At 38.9% G+C, this 22,414-nt stretch overlaps 2 protein-coding genes across 2 annotated transcripts in view; one reads left to right on the forward strand and one right to left on the reverse strand.

Moving 5' to 3' along the window:
• AVEN (apoptosis and caspase activation inhibitor) overlaps window positions 1-22,414 on the reverse strand; it is a 116,087-nt gene that overhangs the window by 73,007 nt on the left and 20,666 nt on the right. The window lies entirely within an intron of this gene.
• The window catches only part of CHRM5 (cholinergic receptor, muscarinic 5), a 101,588-nt gene continuing 93,124 nt past the window's right edge, over window positions 13,951-22,414 (forward strand). The window contains exon 1 of the mRNA XM_006778124.2: window positions 13,951-14,499. The gene's annotated coding sequence lies outside the window, so the exon portion shown is untranslated. The remainder of the gene's footprint in view (window positions 14,500-22,414) is intronic.

Here is a 22,414-nt window from a genome sequence, read left to right on the forward strand (position 1 = left end):
GACCAGGCAGGCAGGGAGGGGGCAGTTGGGGGTGACCTGGCCAGCAGCAGGGGGATGTTAGGGGTGACCAGACTGGCAGGGGGGCAGTTAGGGGTAATCAGGCCGGCACACAGAGGCAGTGAAGGGCGATCAGGATGGCAGGAGGGGGTAGGCAATTAGGGCAACCAAGCAGGCAGCCAGGTGGGCGATTAGGAGCTAGCAGTCCAGGATTGTGAGAGGGATGTCCAACTGCCGGTTTAGGCCCGATCGGATCGGGCCTAAACCGGCAGTCGGGCATCCCTCTAGGGGTCCTGGATTGGGGAGGGTGCAGGCTGGGCTGAGGGGACCCCCCCATGCACAAATTTCATGCACCAGGCCTCTAGTGGCACTATAAAAGGACAGCTACATACTCACAGGAACAGCAAGTCTGGCATGACCCTATCCACAGGGAGCTACAGAGGAAAACAAAACACTTCAAGGATATACATAGATTCCTAAGTATCCCAGTATCAGGAAACAAGATTTTTTTTTTTCCATCTACTTCGGAGTTTCACAAACCCAATTCTTAATTGAGATGAATAACACCTGAGTTATCAGTGTCACCATTTCTCCATCATTAGATTTTCTGCCTAGATAAGTTCACTAAAAGTTATCAAATAGGCATCTTTCCTACAGCTTTGCACTGGACAGTGCCATCCAAAAACCCAATACAAAATAATACCTACTTTTCAGATGCCATAGAAGATACTGATTATTTAACATCCCAGTCTTCTTTCTTTTTTAACAGCACCTTCAGCCTTGCCTATCAGAAAATCCTATGGGGATCTATGCTGATCAGCACTCAAAGTACCCTATTAGGTTTATCTTTTTGCGTAAGCTTTTGCCTTAGTAACTCAAAGGAGCTTTTGAATATACTTGGCCACAGAATTATATTTTTTTAAGTCTAGACAGCAACCAAATTGTGAGTGAGAACGAAAATGTAAATTAACTTTTTTGGTTGAGCATATAATTAAATTCTTTGTTAGAAATGTAAGTAGCCAAGAATCTCATTAAATATTTGGTGCCCTATTTGCCCCTAATACTTATAATATCTGAAGGCACAATCCACAAACGTACAATGCTTACTAGTACAACCACAGTAAGTACTGCAGAGAATGATAATCCTAGGCCAAAAGGCATCTCAAGTAGTTATCTGATCTAACCTTTTGCCACCAATACTAAACTAATCATGAAGAGTGACAGAACCTCATTTAAAAGAGGATCATAAATTTTAGAACTCTGAGAGTAGAATGGGCAATGAAGCAGAAGTAGTAAAAAGATAAGAAACATGGGGGAGGAGAGAGAATGGGAATTAAAAATAAAAGCACCATTCTGTTAAATTACACATATTACTTGCTTTTTCAAAACCAAGCATTGCCGTTCCGTCTTGCTGTGACTCCACTTCCTTAGCAGTAAGTCTAGTATGAATTCCTCCCAATCTGTAAATCATGTCACCTATTCTTTAGCAACCAGAGAGAGACAAAGGGGTATTCACTATTGTCTTAAACATTCAGTGATGTAACAGAAGTCACTGTAAGAGGAGCTAAGAATAGCAATAAGCAACTAAAACAGTTAAGATATATTCCATTTATTCCTCAACTTCAAATACAGTTTTCCCTAAAAATTAAATTTGAGAAAAGTGAAAACAAAATCTATCTTTAAATTACCATTTATTGCATGTGCGTAATTTCATTTAAAATTCTACTTTAATGCTTTCTTAAATAGAAAATGCTGGGAATATTATAACCTTTGTGATGACTCAAATCAATCATTATAAAGTGACATTTTTGGACTGCTGATACCTATATGGCTGCTGGTCTCTACAGTAATGAACATTTGTAGTAATTGCTTTTCATGTGTCTGGTTTCCCTATCTTCTCCCCTGACACTAGCTTGCTGTCACTCCTTACTAGTGTCTGCATGCTTGCCCCCAATCCCCGGTCCCTGCCCTGCTCTAATTTGCTGACCTGACTTCTCGGCCTCCATTTCTCTGCTCCTGCCAATCCCTCAACCCAAACGCCCTTCTCCAACTATCCAACCTCACCTTTGCCAACAGCGTTTAATCAAACTTTCTGATCTCTGACAGTCTGATAGCTGAAAATAGGTATTCAGTTTAATTTCAATTTGCATTTCTCTTATCATGAGTGGGTTGAGCATTTTTCATTTATTTGCATTTCATTTTCTGTGAACAGTCTGCTCATAGCCTTTGCCCTTTTTTAATAAGATTGTTAAAACTCATCATATACATTGGAAATCAGTTCTCTGTGATATAAGTGACGATCCTCCCTACCAAACCCACTTCCATGCACATAATCATTTGTCTTTTGGCTTTTATTATGGTTGTTGCCATGCAGACATCCTTAATTTTTATTAATTAAATTTCAGTCTTTTCTTTAATGGTTTCTGGACTTTGCGATATTTAGAGAGACTTTCCCTATTCTGACACTCGGAATTTATCAGTGATTTGTTCTAATATTTTTATGAATTTTTAAATTTATATTAAAATTTTGGGCCCACATAGACTTTATCCTGCTATACAGTATGAGTTTTTAATCCATTTTCTTTTCTCAGGCGATGACTCCACTTGGACCAACATGGTTGGTTTACAAACCCATCTTTTTCCCAATGACTTGAAATGCTTTGGAGTTTGGGGGTTTGAGGATTTTTGCTTATGTCAGGATTTCCTGGTGCATAGGATTTCTGAAATAAGGACATTTAGATAAACTAGATAAACTAGAATTAAGAGCAGGTTAGACTTAAGGCATTGATTGTCTTAAACCTTCTTAAAATACAAGAATGTACTCTATCAGGGTAGGTATTGGGACCAATAAACTGTCATGTGACCAGCACACAGTAACTGCTTAATAAGTATTCTTTGAATAAATAGTGATTTATATTTTTTAAGATCAACCACAGATTTAAATTTTCTTAGGGTTTGCAGAAGAGATGCATCCCTATTGATTAGCTCAGTGTATGACCCAAAGGGTAGTTTTGCCAAACCACCCAGTCCACCCAGCCCTTTCTTCTTTGACAAAAGTCCCTCACTCTAATCCAGTGGTCGCCAAGGCCACCTCTCCCACTTCGCTGCCTAGTGTAATCCCAGTTACCCATTAAAATCCAGCTGAAATATCACCTCTTTTGTAAAAGTCCCCCATCTTTATACCCCAAGCAGAATTCATTGCTCCTTCTGTGCACTAACATTTTTCTACTTTGGGGAATGTGTATCTATCTATCTATGCCTCACTTTTGTTATGCACATTTCAGTCTTCAATTCTAGTAGTTTTAGGTAATCCCATATCACTCCCCTTATGACCTTTCAATCAGTCCCTATTACCTACTAGACAAAGTTCCAATTCCTTGGCAGGAGGTCCAGTAGAGTCTATGTTCAGGCCCCTTAATATCTCAACTTGTCTGTGACCACTATATCCTTCAGTCCAAGTAACAGCCGTCAAAATTCCAGCTCCCTCGAGTCCACAGACTTCATGTGTTTCTCCTTCTGCCTAGGAGTCCTGCTCACTTCCTCTGTCCCCATCTCCTCCTCTCTTGCTCTCATGGAAAAGTCAAATGACAACACACCCATGAAGGGTCATTAGATCTAAAAACTAGAAACAGGCAACTGAAAAGATCAGAAGCCAAGTGAAGTGAGTCACAGCAAGAAGGAAGAAGAGGCTGAGCTGTTCTTCCCCAAAAAATGCTGGACAAATGGGTGAAGCATGCTGGCTGACTTTGAGAAACTCAATTTAGTGGAGATAGGACAGACATATCAACAAATTTCCTCAATCCAGACTGTGTGTGACAAAAGAATGCCATTACACAAGAAAGGACATACATCCAATATACAAAGAGACACATATTTAAGTAAAGAAAAGGCATGTCATTGTGAGATTTAATCAAAGGCCAGGGCTCACTAAGTAAGGGCTGCTGCTGACCACCACCAGCGTGGCAGTGTGTTGACTACTAAATTCCTTTGAATTATTTGCCCTTGGGCAAGTTATTAACCCCTTGGTGCCTCGATTTCCTCATTATAAAGAAAGAGAACTTGATCAGATATGGAGGTTTCTTTTAGCAAAAATATATTCGCAAACCAAAGCAGAATCCTGAGCACTGAATATGTAGACTTTTTCAACAGGAGGGGAAGGGAGAATGACTTTTGGGTATTCAAGTAAACTGGAAAATGAAATCAATAGATAGATGGAACTTTCATGTCACTGAAGAGAACATGACATTGAATTTAAAATCCTGAAAATTGCAGCTTATAAAGGAACTGCTGACACAGTCTCAACCATAGTCACAAGTGCACTACCATAATCAGGTTGTTATGGCAACTAGAACACATGGGTTAAAAAGGGGAAAAGAGAGTCTGTGTGTGCGTGGCAGGTTTTGTTGCCATACCCATAAGAAATGTTTGCAATGTTTTATATGTAATCTTAAATCACATTCTTCACTTAGTACACAACAAGCCTCTTGAGTGTTTTGCAATAAACTAGAAAAATAAAGTGGGCTTCTTAGAATTAAGTCTACTGAAGGGATTCAAAAAGCATCTCGCCAACTCGGCTTAATGCACTGCCTCTAGAAAACCTTCCTGGTCTCTCCAGGCAAAACTATCTATTTCCTCCAGCTTGCAAGCCCCATTTTATCTCCTGCCCTGTGGCACTTTAGTGAGTACCACACTGGGGACAACCTTGTTCATTTAGATGCTTATCTCCCCCTCTCCATGTCAACTGCTTGGGAACAGAGTTTCTCCTTAGTCACCTTTGTACAGCCTGTGCCTAGAACAATGCAGTTATTTTAGGTGTTAAAGTGTTCAACTGAGGACTGCTGTAGCCATCCTATCAACTTACAAATATGAAACCTCTCAAGAGAACAATATAACCATTTTTAACTTACCAAAGATTTCTTGTAAAACATTTTATTTCTTATTCATAAGAATTTCTCTTATGAGAAAGATTAAGTAAACAGTATGTCTCATGTAAAGAACTATAGGCTGGGATTCCAATTCTTGGGGCTTATGTACTTGTTAACCTGTTGCAAGATCTGCATCTTTGGAACCTCACAGGTGTGCAGCTTCCTTATCTAGAAAAATTAAGTGCCTGGGCTATCTGAGAAGGAAAAGCCCTTCCTGCCTATAAGCCACTATATCCTTCAGTCCAAGTAACAGCCGTCAAAATTCCAGCTCCCTCGAGTCCACAGAAATTTAAAAAATTGAAGAATTTGGACAGGTAAAAGGTAAAAATAATACTAATTTGGATCAAAAAGCATTCGTAGAAGTTAAAGAAATTTTTCTCAACCAGGTTGGGGCACAAGGAGGCATGGAGTAGTACACTCCATTTATTCCTAGAGTGGTTTTTTCAAGCCACACTCCCCACAGGAAGATTGAAAGATCAATTACTTTCCTACCTCCCTGGAATACCTGCAAGGAGAGAATTATAAGTATCTGTTGCATGTAAATAGCAGAGACAAGAGAAAACCATCACAATACAAGAAAAATACCTATTTCCAAAAATACCTATAACATACAGGAGTATATTGATTCTCAATGCAATGATTATACAGTATTCTTTCACATGCCTCAGTGTCTGTGGCAGAATTACCAGATCCACAGCCCATCTTGTTCAATATTCTCTCCCTTGACCTTCCCCTTCCCAAAGCTGCTCCCCACCCAGCTTCTCCAATGTCAGCAAACGGCATTTCTAGCCAAGATTGCCCGACACATTTGAGTCATTCTAACACTTCACTCTCCATCATATCCAGACAGCCAATTCATCAGCAAGTTCTATCTTTTATACCTCCAAAATATTCCTTTAATCTGTATATCTCTTTCCTTTCATGTTATTATCTTAGTCTAAGGAACTGTTATGGATTAAATTCATGTTGAGTCCCTAATCCCCTGTGTGATGGTATTAGGAGGTGGGGCCTTTGGGAGGTAGGTAATTAGGTCCAGAGAAGGGCAGGAGAGTGGAGCCTCCATGATGGGATTAGTGCCCTTTAAGAAGAGGAAGAGAAACCAGAGCTTCCTCTCTCCACTATGTGAGGACACAGCAAGGAGGAGGCGTTAAGGCATGCCCTTGCTGAAAACCTTCCTACAAATGCCCCCTCACTTGCCTGCATATCATCACATAGTTATTATCGAGATTATTTTCACTTATTCACGCCCACACTAAATGCAAATACCATTTCTCACTCATACAGCCCTACCCTAGGACTCATCCCGAATGGCATTGCATATTACCGCGAATCTTAGGGCTTTCCTCTTACCTCTACCTTTCAATTAATTTATTAAAATGCTAGCTGAAAACTTTTTCTTATTAGAGGATCCCCAAAACTCCTCCAATTGCAATAGCTGGTGTCTATTCCTATAGTTCTCTTGCTGGTTCAGACAATTACCTATTCACTTGAAGCAGTGGTTCTCAACCTTGGCTGCACATTAGAATCACCTGGGAATCTTTTTAAAATTCTGATTTCTGGACCTCATCCTCTGGTAATTCTGTTTCTTTGTTACTAATGTTGTGGCCCTACCCCATAACAAAGAACAGAATTTCTGGAGGATGAGGCCCAGAAATCAGGATTTTAAAATGATTCCCAGGTGATTCTAATGAGCAGCCAAGGTTGAGAACCACTGACTTAAAGGTACCCAATATTATTTAGCTATTTATTAAGGTTTTTTAAATAGACTGCTTATCTAAAAATTAAAAGGCCTTTCAAAGTGAGAGGCAACAAGTGTTTGAGATCAGGATGCACTGATTCAGGCAGAAGCCCAAACAGTGTTCCGATTAGGAGACAAAGGCAATGAGATATTTATAAAAAAGGGAAAGTGAGCAATTACATCAATAGAAGGAAGGCATTTCTATTGGTGCAGATATATAACATAGTGATGTTAATTCCAAGCAATGTTTTTAATTTCCAGCCCAGTAGTCAGAATAACTGATTTCTTGTTATCTTTGCAAACAGTTTTTTGGGGCACAATGCTGCTTTAGTTCCAGTCCAAAGGTTATTTTGACTTGTTTTAACATTCCAAAGATTGGAGGCATAAACCATGCAATTTTAAAGCTCCCTTTTAAAGTGGCTCTGTTAATTATTTTTTGACGACATTAAGGTACAAATTTTGTCCAAGTATTTTTTAAATCTAAAAAATAATCCAATAGTTTCTATTCATCCATATCGTTATTCATTTCTGAAACCAAGCTACGGTTTCTTCAATAATTGTTCACCTAAGTATTTAAGAATTCTACACTTTAAAAAACAGTAGGTCTACCCTCCAAAAGGCTATTCACCTGTTATTTTCAGAATTCCCCTCAAACTCTTGCTACAGATAAAAGACAAACAAATTGCCTGGCTTTCTAGATCATCACTATTTGTGTTGAAACATTTTTTAGTGCTTTCCCAATTTCACCCCTAACTTCTTTTAAAGTTCAAAATTGCCATTTTGTTCAAAATATTTATCCAATACAAATTCTTATGAAAACCTGTAATCAATAAGTTGATAAAGACTGAGTTAAAATTTTGGCCCTCTCAATATGGAATAGATAGTCCTAGAGATAATAACTGTAGTTATACAGCCTGAATGAAAAAGGAAAAAAAGACTAAATCCTGTTGTATGGAATGAACTAAATTATCTCTGAAGGCCCTTCCAGAACTAAAATTAAATTAAGTTCCATCATGATAATGACAACTGCTGACAGTGAACACTATGTGCCAGGCACTGTGCTAGGGCCTTTTCGTGGCTCACTCAGAGTAAGTGCACAAACATGTTACCATGAGACACTTCTTTACTTAAATACCCTAACATACAAGCAATACAAATAGGACACAGACCCTTTCTTAAAAAAAAAAGTCTCGAGGTTGAAGCGGCCCTGTTGAGGTTGAGACGGCCCCAGTGAGGCTGCGACGGCCCCAGTGAGGCTGTGATGGCCCCAGTGAGGCTGTGATGGTCCCGGTGAGGTTGAGACAACCCTGGTGAGGTTGAGACGGCCCTGTTGAGGTTGAGACGGCCCCTGTGAGGTTGAAACGGCCCCTTGAGGCTGGGACGGCCCGTTGAGGCTTCGACAGCCCCTGTGAGGCTGAGATGATCCCTGTGAGGCTGAGACAGCCCCTGCGAGGCTGCTACAGCCCCTGGGAAGCCAAGAAAAATATCACATGATCGCACTCATTTATGGATAATAAAGACCATTATAAACTGATGAACAAAAATAGATACAGAGGCAGTGTAAAAAAAAAATCTCTAACAAAGCAAAATGGAAATGTCCCAAATTGTAGGGGTGCCTTATTCCCTGGGATTGGGAGAGACTGACTCCTGTATGAAGTGCTTCCCTAAAGATCTGCTGCTGAGGAGGGCATCAGAAGCAAAACCCGGAGCCTAGACAAATAACCCTACTTGCACTTGAGCATCAGGCTGGCAGGAGCCATTAAGATGCAGCATCAGGCTCACCAAGAAAGCAGAAGTGACCTCACTGTCGATGAAGAGCTACAGAGAAGGTCAAGAGTATGAGTGATTCTGCTAAACCTGGAAGTCTCAACGGCCCTGATGATTGGGATCTGAGAGGATTGGAGGTGGCCGTGCCTAACAAGCGCTCAGTGACCACCATGCGCCCACACTTCCGTGTCCTCACTAGACTGAGGGCTCTTGGAGGCAAAGACCTTATCTTTTTTTTTTTTAATTTCCCCCCAGGACATAGCCTAGTCTAGGACCTGGAGCATAAGAAGCATGTGATAAATACTTAATGAGAAATATTAGTAACCAGTCTCCCAAGGGACATATCCATTCCACTGAGTAGGGTGTGCCAGGAATATCAGAGCTTCCTACTATGTGGGCTGGAGACCTCTAGTGGTGTCTGCACCTCACTAAGAGAAGTCAAAATCTGGAGGAGGACAGATTGGAAAGGACCAAACACCAGGACACAGGTGAAGGCCCTAGGGCAGTGATGGCGAACCTTTAGAGCTCAGCGTGTCAGCATTTTGAAAAACCCTAACTTAACTCTGGTGCCGTGTCACATATAGAAATTTTTTGATATTTGCAACCATAGTAAAACAAAGACTTATATTATTGATATTTATTTTATATATTTAAATGCCATTTAACAAAGAAAAATCAACCAAAAAAATGAGTTCGCGTGTCACCTCTGACACAGGTTCGCCATCACTGCCCTAGGGAGTACTGTGACAGAGTAATGAACTAAAGAAGTTTAAAAATAAGCATAAAACAAGTCCAAATAAGGTGAAAACACAGTTTATATGATTGTGATACATTATGAAGAAAGCAATTTCTTTTTTTTATCTTTATTGTTGAAAGTATTACATATGTCCCCTTTAATTGTTTCTTAATAATTAGTTTTATTATAAAGTACAATAAACCTAGTTCATAAATCTCTCATAGCACCACACTTAGTTTAAATGTCTTTAAATATAAATGACAGGTATTCTAAAATATATTATTGAGAGGCTATACAAGAATAAACAATTCTGAAAGAAAATCACTCCTTTATAGGTTCTAAGCATGAAAGCTAGGATGGAAACAGTCCTTCTATATTAAATTCAGTCTTTTTCTCAAAGGTAGTCAACTACTAGGGTCATCTGCCAGTCATCTGTGATATCAGAGAAACTGCAGACCCCATTTTGATAGAATGTTGGTTATGCTGAAGAGGTACCATTCTCAAAATTATAATCAAGAGTCTCACACTTAAAGGGCATGTCTCCCTGATCTTTTTCTCAGTAAGGGAATCTCACTGGATTCATACCACAATTCAAGGTCTAACAAGCTGGGCCAACTCGAGCAAGTTACTTCACCTCTCTGCATCTCAGTTTCCTCCTTTACAAAATAGAAGTGACTGTGTATGGTGCCAGGTGGGTGCTGGAAATATCAGGGAGGACACTTAGTAAAGTATATGACTGTCTAACCACTATCCTGTACACCTGAAACTAACACCAAACAATACTAAATGTAAACTGTAAATGAAAAATAAAATTTAATAAAGTAGAAATTATAACAGTTTCTGCCTCAAAGCTATGAAAAGTAGATACATTATACATTCAAAGAACCTAGAATAGTATCATGTACCTAATAAGGAATCAAGTATTTGTCAGTTATTACAATTACTGAGCTCCAATGATCAGAATGACCCATGTAAGCCAACAAAAATTTTACATCTTTAACAAGAGCAGCAACCAAGCATTTTTTAAAATATATTTTTATTGGTTTTAGAGAGGAGGGGAGGAGAGAGAGATAGAAACATCAATGATGACATGGATGGAACTGGAGAGCATTATGCTAAGTGAAATAAGCCAGTCAATGAAAGAAAAATACCACATGATCTCACTAGGGGGGAGAAAGATAGAAACATCAATGATGAGAGAAAATCAATGATTGGCTGCCTCCTGCACACCCGCTACTGGGAATTGAGCCAAAAACCCTGGCATGTGCCCTGACCAGGAATCAAACTGTGGCCTCCTGATTCATAGGTTGATGCTCAACCACTGAGCAACACCAGCCTGGCAAGCATATTTTTTTTATGCAATTCAATTTATTTACTTTTACAACTTAATGCCAAAGGCTTAACTTGTTGGTATTACAGCTTTAGTAGTTCAAATCAAGACATCACAAGTTCTAGCCCACCAAGCATATTTATTTTAGAAAGAGCTTTCATGATTCTACAATACTCTTTTAAAATGCAACATTGTTTCTTGGTACATTAACTGAAAAATAATTATATTTAATTGAGATTATGAATATTTAAAATGCCCTAAAAAAAGTAGTTGCCACAGATGAAATCTTTAATCACAAATCCTATTCATCTAAGAAATGGAAGACATACTTTTTATTTTTTTTCTTTATAAAAGCAGTCATAATTTCACAAAGACTCAAAAACAGCTGTGAGCATACTTCTAGGTATGGACCAAATATACCTTAAAAAAAAAAACTTTGGGGGGAGATTTTATCTTATATTTAAAGCTCTTTAAAAGTCTATGATGCCTATGAAACTTCTGAAGTTGTTTGATCAACTTCATAGTGGAAATGGGAGATTAAAAATGACAATAATAGGAGTTGAAACATCTGAATAAAAGAAAATTGTGCTTTATTACACGCATCAAAGAGAACCCCTCATGTGGGGCTTGGGGGTGGGGAGAACAAGCCAGCCACGCCACTAGGTATTAGATCTTCTAGATTGCTGAACAATATTATTCACAGAGACCATTCCTTCCTCTAAAGCATCAAGTCCATTCCTATAGAGAGTAAAAATAAATGTAGCTTCTAAAAACAAGATCAACATCAGGAATATCAAGAGCAAAATCTTGGGAAAGTGACTCTCACAGTGGCAGCAGTCCCCTACTTTTGGTTTGGAACTCTACAGGTCACTGCTTCGGCCAATGTTTTCCTAATAATTCAATTTGTAGTTAGTCCACTGGGGGATGATGATTTGAAATTGAGTGGGGACTTGCACCCAAAAATGCACTCACAATCTATTACTCTAGTTCCCTCTAGAACCACTCTATCCAACCATACAGTGGAACCTGGACATTTGCAAAGTACACATGTTGAGGAGAAAAATTACAAAGAAAACTTAGAAAAAGAAGCATTTCGGCTCTCCTTTTTCTATTCAGCTTTTTTATATATAATGGTCATAGTAACTACTTACTGAGCTCTCAGTAAAGCACATATGTAGGTAATAAACACATACCTGTGCTCCTTGTTCAGCAAGATAGAAGAGACAGGGCATAATGTGAAAAACAGAGTGCTACACAAAGCTACCAAACAATTACGCCATAACATGACATATGACAGGAAACACGACATGAAGACTGTCTGGAGGGCTGTATTCTGTATCCCTCAAATAGACATGGGAGCATGGTCTCCAGTAGTGGCTATGAGCCTAGGTATAATTCCCATCCATGCCCCTTTAATGGCTCCCCGTATTTCACCTTCACATTCTCCTTCATCTAGCCAACTTGGAAGATGGGGAGTGGGAGAAGATAAACAGAGAGAATATACATGAGAATGAATTTCAGCAGAAGAGAAGGCAGCTGGACAAATGCTTTGCTTTTTCAGAAAGGAGCTGGGAGTTCAAATCTTATAGGAAATAGGAATTCATAGAGGGGGAAACCTGATATTGTTGAAAAAATATATAAAATTTATCAATATAATATAATCATGTATAATCACATAGTACTAAAGGCAGCGGTCCTCATGAACACAATGGGCCCATCTGATTTTTACTTCTCTCTTTCTAGATCTTCACAGAACTCAAAGTCACATTCAAATGTTGGAAATGGCTTCATAATCATTGGCTTAAAACTTAGAGTATTTATTATAGAAATGTTCTATTTTTTTTGATGAGGCAAACAAGCAAGATGGTCTTTTTCAAGTAATAAAATAGAACTGGGCCTGGAATGTATTTGATTGAATTTGTCCAGCCCCAAAGGGAGCCTCAAGAAGGTGGGACAGAATCGTGAACTACATACTCCAGAACAAGTCAAGAAGAACTTAGAGGAAGCAATGAATGTAACCAGTGGCCAATCGTTACCCTATAAAAATGGCATTCCTTTTCAGTACCATGAATAATGTTAAGTGGAAAAACTTCAAGAAAATATTCTAGAGATGTTTTCTTATGTAGATATTCATATTATAAGTGTGTGACGAAGACCACTATAAAACGGAATTTTACTTCTTTCCTATATGTGATCATCTAAGTCAATGTTTAAAATTCTAAGGCCTAATAACCAGTTACAAGTGTGGACTGTGTCTAGATTCTAATTTTTTTTAAAATCTATGATTATATGACCCCAAAGAATTATTAACAATTAACCCCACTGTTGATTACTGTTAATTTTAATTATTGCTACTATTGGGTATGATAATGGCACAGTGGACATGTGGGAAAGTGTCCATAATTTTAAAATATACATATTAAAGTATGTGGGGGTGAAATGAGATTTGTTTTAAAATAGTTCAGCTAAAAAATAATAACAAATGAGGCTAAATGTGGCAACATCTTGGTAATGACTAAATCTGGGCAATGGGTTTATAGAAGTTCACATATTATATTTCCATCGTTTTGTATATGTTTGATATTTTTCCTAATTTTTAAAACATAAACATTCTGTTGTCCAGAAACACTGCAGACACTGTGGGCAAGTAGAAAAAAAACATCTTTTGATATTTAAAAAAATGAAGTACAAAAATCATGAAGTTGTCATTTTTAGATCTATTCTTTTATACAGCTACTCAGAATCCCACCTAATTTAAGAAACATTTTAAATGAAGACCCTACTAAAATTGTCTACCTAGTGGCTTTTCCACAACAACAAAATGCATGTTCCCAAAGATGTGTAAAAACAGGCTTGTCTCTCCCAGAAAGCAGCCTTTTCCCTGCTACAAATCTTCAAAACTCACGACACACTTTTCTATCTCAAAGACTTTTAAAAAATTATTTCCCTTCTTTCGGGAAAACTCTATCATGAGGAAAGAGCTCAGCAAAATCTGCAAACAATGCATAGGTTAAATGCAGAGTCCTTTCCTCCAGTCAAAAGGACTAACAGGAGAAAATAAAATTTTCAAAAGCATCTTAGAACCTTATTCCAGCTGACTCTGTGCTCTGCTCTCTTTTTCCTCCCAAGATACGTCACTTAACTCTCTGCCGAAACACCTCTAGCCCATTCTACCTGATCATATTCCAAAGCTGCAGCTTTTCCTGGATCCACTTGTCAGTGACAAGCTGCTCGAGAGCACCTAGCAAGCCAAGTGTGATCATCTGCTCCCTGCTCGTTCCCTTTCAGGCACACTGCTGCCCATCAGAGAAGTAATTAATGGGCTTATGTATGAAAGCGTCATCCCATCAGTGAGCTGTCTGGTTTGAATAGCTCATATCAGCTCTTCATTCATGCCAACTATACTCACTGTCCAGAGATATGATAAAGCTGTACTTCCTTTTGGATTTTTCCCTCTCTATTCAAAAACAGTGCAGCAGAACTGTGTGTCACAGAAGCATGAGGAGGACAGAAGAAATCCCTTCAGCCTCTACAGAAAGGAGCTAATGGACTGAAAAGTTGGGAAAAACAAGGAATGCTTCTGTCCAGATAATTTCGTAAGCAACTTGATTCTGGAGTGCGTATTATCCTGCAATATGGACAGAACTTTTCCAGAAGGCAAAACGTCTATAGAAAGAACCGGGACTGCTCATTGCTGAAACACTCAATGAATTTTTAATAAGTTCTGAACACTCAGGTTGTCCATGGTCAGATCAACCGCTGCCATCAGATAAAGGCAAAATTCACCCTCTATTTCTATAACCCTATCCGAATGGAATCTTCATCTGTTGCATGCTGTCCTGACTAATGCTACAGGATTACCAGGAATACAGATAGAGGCACTGCGAGAAATCAAACACGGTGGCAAAAGAAAACACGAAAGGCACGTAGAGGCATCTCAGGTATCGAAGCTTACAATTTCCAGCCAGAGTTTCAAATCACTGAGCTTCAAACGAACCACTACCAGGTAAGATTTAATTTTATTACACTAAATTATATGTTGACTATAAAACTGAACCTGCTGATGCTGTGAATGAGCCAGGAGATTTCAATTTTATGCAATCCTTATGCAAACTCAAGCCTTCTGGGGTGAAGTCTTATTTCACTTATGCTACATAAAATAATCATTCATCACTATAATAATAAAACATCCAAATAATCCCATTCAGTTTTTACTGGCTTGGTCCCATCTTTGTCTTCGTTTTTAAAATCCCAATTTTGTGTTATTTAATGGCTGGAAAAAATGCATGGAGAGAGCCCTGAATGGGGCACAAGAGCCATTCACAGATGCTATTAACTGAACATATTCAAATGAAATTTGTTTCCGAAGGCACTGGGTAAAACAGGAAAAAATTAATGCATGTTTTATATTATTTCTATTAATGCAATAGGACAAAGCTCAATGACTGATTTTTGTCATAACAAAAAAAGAGCAGGCTGTGCTGTCACTCTCATTCACACTGAAGAAAAACAATCTCTAGTGAACTGGGCATAACCCTTAAGTGAAATGGGCTTTTTTACCCTGAAGGTCCTGGGCATATTTTTATAAGAGACTCAATAAGGACTTTTTTTGATTTAACAATAGAACAAAAAGATGTCTGGTATTTTAAGTTTTAACTCAGATCAATGGTCCAGACTGTAAAATGCAAAGAACTACTGAAGCCATCAAAGAATTTTAAAGGATACAGTGCCTTTTAGAAATTCCCTAGAAATCACCCCATGAGGAGACTTCTAGACACACACACACACACACACACACACACACACACACACGATTGTCAGAATTTTAATTCCCTCCATAGATTTTCAGCCAAAATTCAATCCTATTAGTTTTCTTATAACTTCAATAGGAAAAGTTCAAAGGCCAATCTTTTCATAAAAAAATTCTAGAATAATATATTTCTATTATTTTAAAAGACAGGCGATACGGGAAACAAAAGCAAATCACATCTAACTATGGAGATCTGACAATACAAGGAAATTTATCAGAAGTAATTTTCAGTACTTGTCTAAAAGACAGTAAAATTTGAAACTATTCCCTTCTATTTCACTGAATTCTTTCTTTTCAAATTTTAATAGAGAGAATTACATGTTCCCATCACTCTTTTCAAGGCAATCTATAAATAACCTTAAATATCATAAGTCTTTTGCATCTGAATTCATTATAGAAATTCACCCATCAATTTCCAGGACCAAAAGAAAGCAGCAATTTAAATATAAGCAGTGACAGTGTATGCACCAATTTGTTGCAAAGAAAAATGTTTATTTATTAAGAAATTTAAATATCGTTACTTTGTATTACCAACTCTAACTAAAAGTAAAGTATTAGTTTTTAACCTACATTGAGATTTACCTAAACCCTTATTTCTTTTCATCTTTTCCTCATTATGATATATTTTGTAAACTGATATGCCTTGAAAGTGTGTATATTATATATTTGGTAAGTTAAAATATTAATATTTCAACTCATAATGGAATAATTTAATTAACTTTAGCAAAAAAACATGAGGTTAACAATATTATGTTCAACAATTTGTTTCCAGTGAATAGAATTGAAGGGGGTATAAAATTGTATTTCTGAAGTCTTCTGGATTTACGCCTTCACTATTACCATTCAGAGACTCATAAAACCCCACCAGTTTGAGGAGTTTGCTTCTATGACTGATCTCCTAATGACAATCAATGGGCAAACCGATACAACCCTCCTCCCCTTTCATTCTAGTCAGCAACCATCCCAATGAGTCTTCATTTTCTTTCCCATCTAAATCAAGGTTTTTCTCTATCATAATTCATTCTGAATAATGATCATTGAAGTTTAAAAAATAGCTTTCAAAACACTATTGTAATGTGGACTAACCTACATTTTCCTCTTCATTTTAGTGAAAAATAAAAATATTAGTTAATTTTAAAAATATATATATTAGCTAATTTTACCAATTAGTTAAATTTTATCAATTAGCTAACTTTATCAATTCTGTATTAAACAGTTGAAAATTGCTTAGCATCCCATGGGTACAAATGGGCAAGGAATTTTATGCTAGTACCTGAAGATCTGATTTATGGAAGTTTTTCCCTCGTGTTGATATATTTAACAACTTAAAAAAATGTTGAAGGTTCTTGGGAAGTAGTCAATGACTGCCTAATGTGTTCTTGGGAAGTGGTCAATGACTGCCTAATGTATTTTATGCATGCTATATAAAAGTGTATTATAAAAATAATAGGATTGTGTATCATTGGATGCTTCATAGAAATTGAGCAAATATTTTGTCCTTGCAATGATATTTGTCACTATATCCTCATCTTCTGCACATTTTAAAACATCCAAAAGCTATGAACTTTTTATTTAACCCATGAGAAAATGAAAGTAGGTATTCAGGTCAAAATAAAGTACTTCTATTTAGTGTCTTTGTTGACTTTGTATGTTATCTTTGTCTGAAATAGCAAGCAACATAGTTTTATATATAAAATTAGAACTATACCTAAAATTCATTTTTAAGTGTTCACATTTAATTTAAAGGTACTAGCACTACATATTTACTGGCATCTGCATTACTATAACTTTCAAATTTTCCTCAAAATTTTTGAAAAGCCTTCTTTAACATTCCAGTACAACGGAAAAGTTTTCCGAGCTTAATTCAACCGGATACTTCAACTAGCTGGCATATTTAATGCTTATTATGACTACTTTTCTTCATGAATTGACCAGCTTTGAATAGGATGATAGTTCATCATGGGGATTCAGCTCCTCTCCAGCTTCTTCCGGCTGAGAGAGAATAGTCTTTGATGTGTGACATCACAATCAGTAGCTGGGGAAGTGGCTGTGATATCAAACAGATGATTATATCCTTTCAGTGTGAACTAGCTGCGAGACATGTGAGCACTATCATTTCAAGGCATATCACAGAGACACTAAAGAGGTACGGGTTAGAGAAAGACCCTTCCATTGCAGTTGATGCATCAACTCTTAAAGATTAAAAAGTACCATTTCACAGTTTTCTTCATTAATAATTTTCAAAAGGCAGTAAACATTACATTAATAATATTCACAGGTAATGATAAAATGGGAGTGAGAAAAATACCAGCAACTAACCAGACAATAATGGAAGGGGAACCTAGAGAACTGAGGAATTAGGAGCAAAATTTCATGTTGGTTCCAATAGTAACACTGATGCTACTCAGGAATCTGAGAAGATTATTCACACATTCACAATGAAAAATAATCTCTCCGAATGAGAGACTCCTAAAGAAAGATTATGAAGTGATCCCATGACATAGATTAATTAGTATGTGGCAGGCACATATTCTAAAATGGGGGTGGGAAGAAGAAAATATGAATTCATAAAAGAGGAGGAATCTCTCTAATAAGCCAAACTACTATGTTCTACAAAAGTCTTTTAAAAATTGCAAAAAATAATAAAAACAATTTGGGAGTAAAAGCTCAACAAAGGAGACCAAACGAGAGCTGCTCGTGCACCACATCTCCTTTTTTTTTTTTTTATCATCTTTTATGCAGCTCTAGCTGCAAAGGACAGAGAACAACCAATACTCCACATGGAGCATAGGTACAGTTTAGCCTTTGATTAGCTGAACAGTCTTAATTCAAAACATCAGTCATTTGTATCTTAGCCTCCTAAATTCAGAGACTATATAGATGATGTATGAGAAAAGAATAACAACTCTATGAATAACTACAATCTAAGCTGAGGTTTTGTTATCTATAGTTACAGTTTGCTTGAACAATGGTATGTGAATTTTTTTAAATATATATTTTATTGATTTTTTACAGACAGGAAGGGAGAGGGATAGAGAGTTAGAAACATCGATGAGAGAGGAACATCGAGCAGCTGCTTCCTGCACAGTCCCTACTCGGGATGTGCCCGCAACCAAGGTACATGCCCTTGACCGGAATCGAACCTGGGACCTTTGCATCCACAAGCTGACGCTCTATCCACTGAGCCAAACCAGTCAGGGCTGTGACAGAATTCTTAAAGCATTTTTCCAGTTTTATGTACTGGTTAATTACTACCACTATTATTCAACAGTTGTTAGAAGATCTTGCCAAACTACATTTTTCATATGATATTGGAGGTGTTAGTGAAATAACTCAAGAAAACAGATCAATCAAAAAACATTACCACTTTAATAGACCCCTAGTTTGAGGTCACACTTTGTCAGAAGTATACATGGGCTTCCTCTTTACTCATTATTATATGAATGTATCAGAGGCCCGGTGCACAAAATTTGAGCATGGGTAGAGTCTCGAGGCCTGGCCGGCAATCAGGGCTGATCTGTGGGGTGACTGGCAAGGTGATCAGGGCCCCTACTCACACCTGCCTTGGCCTGGTGCCACCCGCTCACCTGCGCCACCATCCCGCCACGGTCCCACTCTTTGTCAGGGCCCACTGGGACCAGCAGCACCTTCACTGCTGCCCACTGCTGGTGCCACATTGCCGACACCCGCCATGTTCTGCGCCACCCCCTGGTAGTCAGTGCATGTCTAACTCCCGGTAGGTTGAACTCCTGCCGTGGGAGCAATTTGCATATTAGCCTTTTATTATATAGGATAATATGCTCTCTGGGTAGCAAAGATCAAAAACAGTTTCCAGTTGTCCATATCTTTAGTTGTTTACAGAATTTTCTTGGAGCAGTAATCTAAATATGCTGGGAAAGGGGGGCGGGGTGCATAACCTAAATCTACCAGGCTTAGCCCTAACCAGTTTGGCTCAGTGGATAGAGCGTCAGCCTGCGGACTGAAGGGTCCCAGGTTCAATTCCGGTCAAGGGCATGTACCTTGGTTGCGGGCACATACCCAGGAGGGGGTGTGTAAGAGGCAGCTGATCAATGTTTCTCTCTCATCGATGTTTCTAACTCTTTATCCCTCTCCCTTCCTCTCTGTAAAAAATCAATAAAATATATTTTTTAAAAATAAATAAATAAATCTACCAGGCTTAGAACCTAATCTAAGGATTAAATATTAGATGGTGCTACTCTAATATTTAATCCTTCATCAGCTGCGTGTCTTCTTTCATGTGTTGCAAGGACACAGTCCTCTGCACGCATCAATTTCTGGGTAACCTGTAGTAATACAAAGGAGTTTTTCATGCCTACATACTTCCACAGCACTTTGATCACACCTCTTTCATGGCACCTTGTTATGCTGAATTGGAAACCTATTTATACACTCATCTTGCCTACCAAACTCTGCATTCTCATGGGTGAGGGCCTCAAGAATGAGGAGCACATCTCATTAATATGTCTATTCCCAAGGTAAGCACAAGACTAGTTAATCAATAGATGTGCAAAATGAATTTGAAAATGTACTCTAATACATTCTCAAGGGCAGTCTCATCAAACAAGCAGAAGAATAGTGATCCTAAAATAAACCTGATCTTCCATTCACTAGTAATTAGCAAATAGGACAAGTACAGAAAGTAGGGGACTTTCTGGGGCAATCATATTAGACTATTGGCTATCATGAGATCAGGTCTGTGAAGTATGTTATATACTACTAGAGGCATGAAATTCATGGAAGAGTAGGCCTTCCTTCCCCCAGCTGCTGGCACTGGCTTCCCTCTCGCACTCGGGACCCAGGCTCCCCTTGCAGCCCCGGCTTCATCCAGAAGGCTGTCCGAAAGGTTGTCTGAAAGGACGTCCGGTCTAATTAGCATATTATGCTTTTATTATTATAGATGAGGTGTACAAATACAGAGATCAAATGTATCCCCTATTTGTTGTATTAGACATATGGAAATCACATTTGCCATAACATTGTGATATAGAAGTTCATCAATAGTACAAAAGGATCTAAATTGGCCCTGCTATTAAAGAAGTGATTACAGGAGAATTTGGATAAGCATTTTGCAAAAGAAATTAAAGTGATACTACAATCAGCTTCCTACTCAAAGATGAGAGTCAGGAAAGAGCAGACTTAAAATCTTACAATTGTTCTATGCTCTCTCCCTCCCTGTGTGAGGAATGAATCTATGCAAGTATCCAAGTCCAATCTCCTGTCTGAGTTTCAAAGCCAAGGTATCCAATTTACTCTTAAATCTATACCAACAATGGTGATCCCTTTCACAGCAGGGACAAGGACTAAAGCTTATGCTATCCCTTATCCTCTCTGATAGAAATTAAGGTAAGAAGAGCGATGAAGGAGTCCAGCATTTACTCTAGAATTCATCAACATGTGTGTCGGGATGGAGTCCGCTAGCCTCTAGAGATGCTCACGCACGTGGGTGATGTGCTCATTAAGTCCCCACAGAAATCTGGGGCTTGATGTTGGTGTGCACAACTCAAGGTTTTTGACCTTTGCTTTCCCATCATTTTTAGTAGTATTACATTCTTTCAAACAAGATCTTCGATAAACCATCAAGATATACTAGTATAAAGCATATAAAAGCAGATCTACCTTGGCTGGGTTGAAATGGAAAGCTTAGAGCCCTGCTAGCTAGAAGAGCTCCTACACATCCCATCTCTCCTTGCTCTCCCCTCCCCTTCTTGGACTGGCTCCTACAGTATATGTACTATAATTGTTGTGCCATCCGGAGCATTTTAACATACACATTTGATTCACTACAGACACCACCAAATACTCTAAAATTCCTGTATGTGACGCAATAGTTTTTGCTAGCCCTAGGGGGCACAGGTGGCAAAACAGTGCTGCTGAGACATGCAGAATATGACTCAATTAGTCTGCTGTCTCAGCAATGATCAAGCAACCAAGACCTACAATTCACATAAACCACAAGTAGGTAAACAAGGACTAAACATCTATAATTTGGGTTAAATTTTCCCAGAAGTAACTAAAATTAACAAAATCTCAGAAAATTACATCATTTGCAATTAAGAAGGAAGGCATGGAAATGAAACAGTGAGAATTTGTCATAGTAAGAGTCAGAATTCAGTATTAAAAAATCAACGGAATTCAACTGTTGGAAATACCACAAAACCCCTTTTATAATATGTTTTCACCTATAACACAGTAGCCAAACATTTTAGTTGCCTTGAGTTGATTCCAGGTTTGTGGGCTCTGTAATTTACTTGACTCTGAGAGTGAGATAGAGCTTAAGTATTTAAACTACAAACCATATATATCTGTATATCTAGCAGGATATATTGAAGAAAAGCAACCTTTTTTTCAAGAGAAAATATCATTTTCCACCCCCAAAAAACATGTTTTAAATATGGTGACATAATCTATAAAAAGCCAGGGGCGATCGCAACCGAATGGACGACTGAACGGATGACCGAACAGGCTGCATGGGGTGACAAGGCCGGCAGGGGCGTTAGTGAGGGATGACCAAATGACTGAACACCAGGCTGCATGGGGCAACCAGGCCAGCACGGGGGTGAGTGAGGGATGACCAAATGACTGAACAGCAGGCTGTGTGGGGCAACCAGGCCGGCAGCGGGGTTAGTAAGGGTCAACTGAACGACCGAGCAGCAGGCTGCATGGGGCAACCAGGCCAGCAGGGGGTTAGTGAGGGACGACCAAATGACTGAGCAGCAGGCTGCGTGGGGCGACCAGGCTGGCAGAGGGGGCAGTGAGGAGTGACCAGGCCAGCAGAGGGGGGCCGTGAGGGGCAACCAGGCCAGCGGGGGGTTGGGGGGACAGTTGGCAGCAACCAGGCCAGCAAGGGGGGCCATGAGGGGCAATCAAGCCAACGTTTATTTCTAAGTGGGGCAGTTGGGGTGACCAGGTCAGCAGTGGGGGCAGTTAGAGGCAACCAGGCCAGTAGGAAGGGCAGTTGGGGGCAACCAAGCCAGCAGAGGGTGCCAGAGGGGCAACCAAGCCAGCACAGGCGCAGTGAGGAGCGACCAGGTCGGTGGGGGTGGGGGCAGTTGGAGGTGACCAGTTTGACAGGGGGGTGCAGTTAAGGGCG

The sequence above is a fragment of the Myotis davidii genome, unplaced genomic scaffold (genome assembly GCF_000327345.1).
Source record: "Myotis davidii unplaced genomic scaffold, ASM32734v1 scaffold46, whole genome shotgun sequence".
In the NCBI taxonomy this organism is placed as follows: Eukaryota; Metazoa; Chordata; class Mammalia; order Chiroptera; family Vespertilionidae; genus Myotis; species Myotis davidii.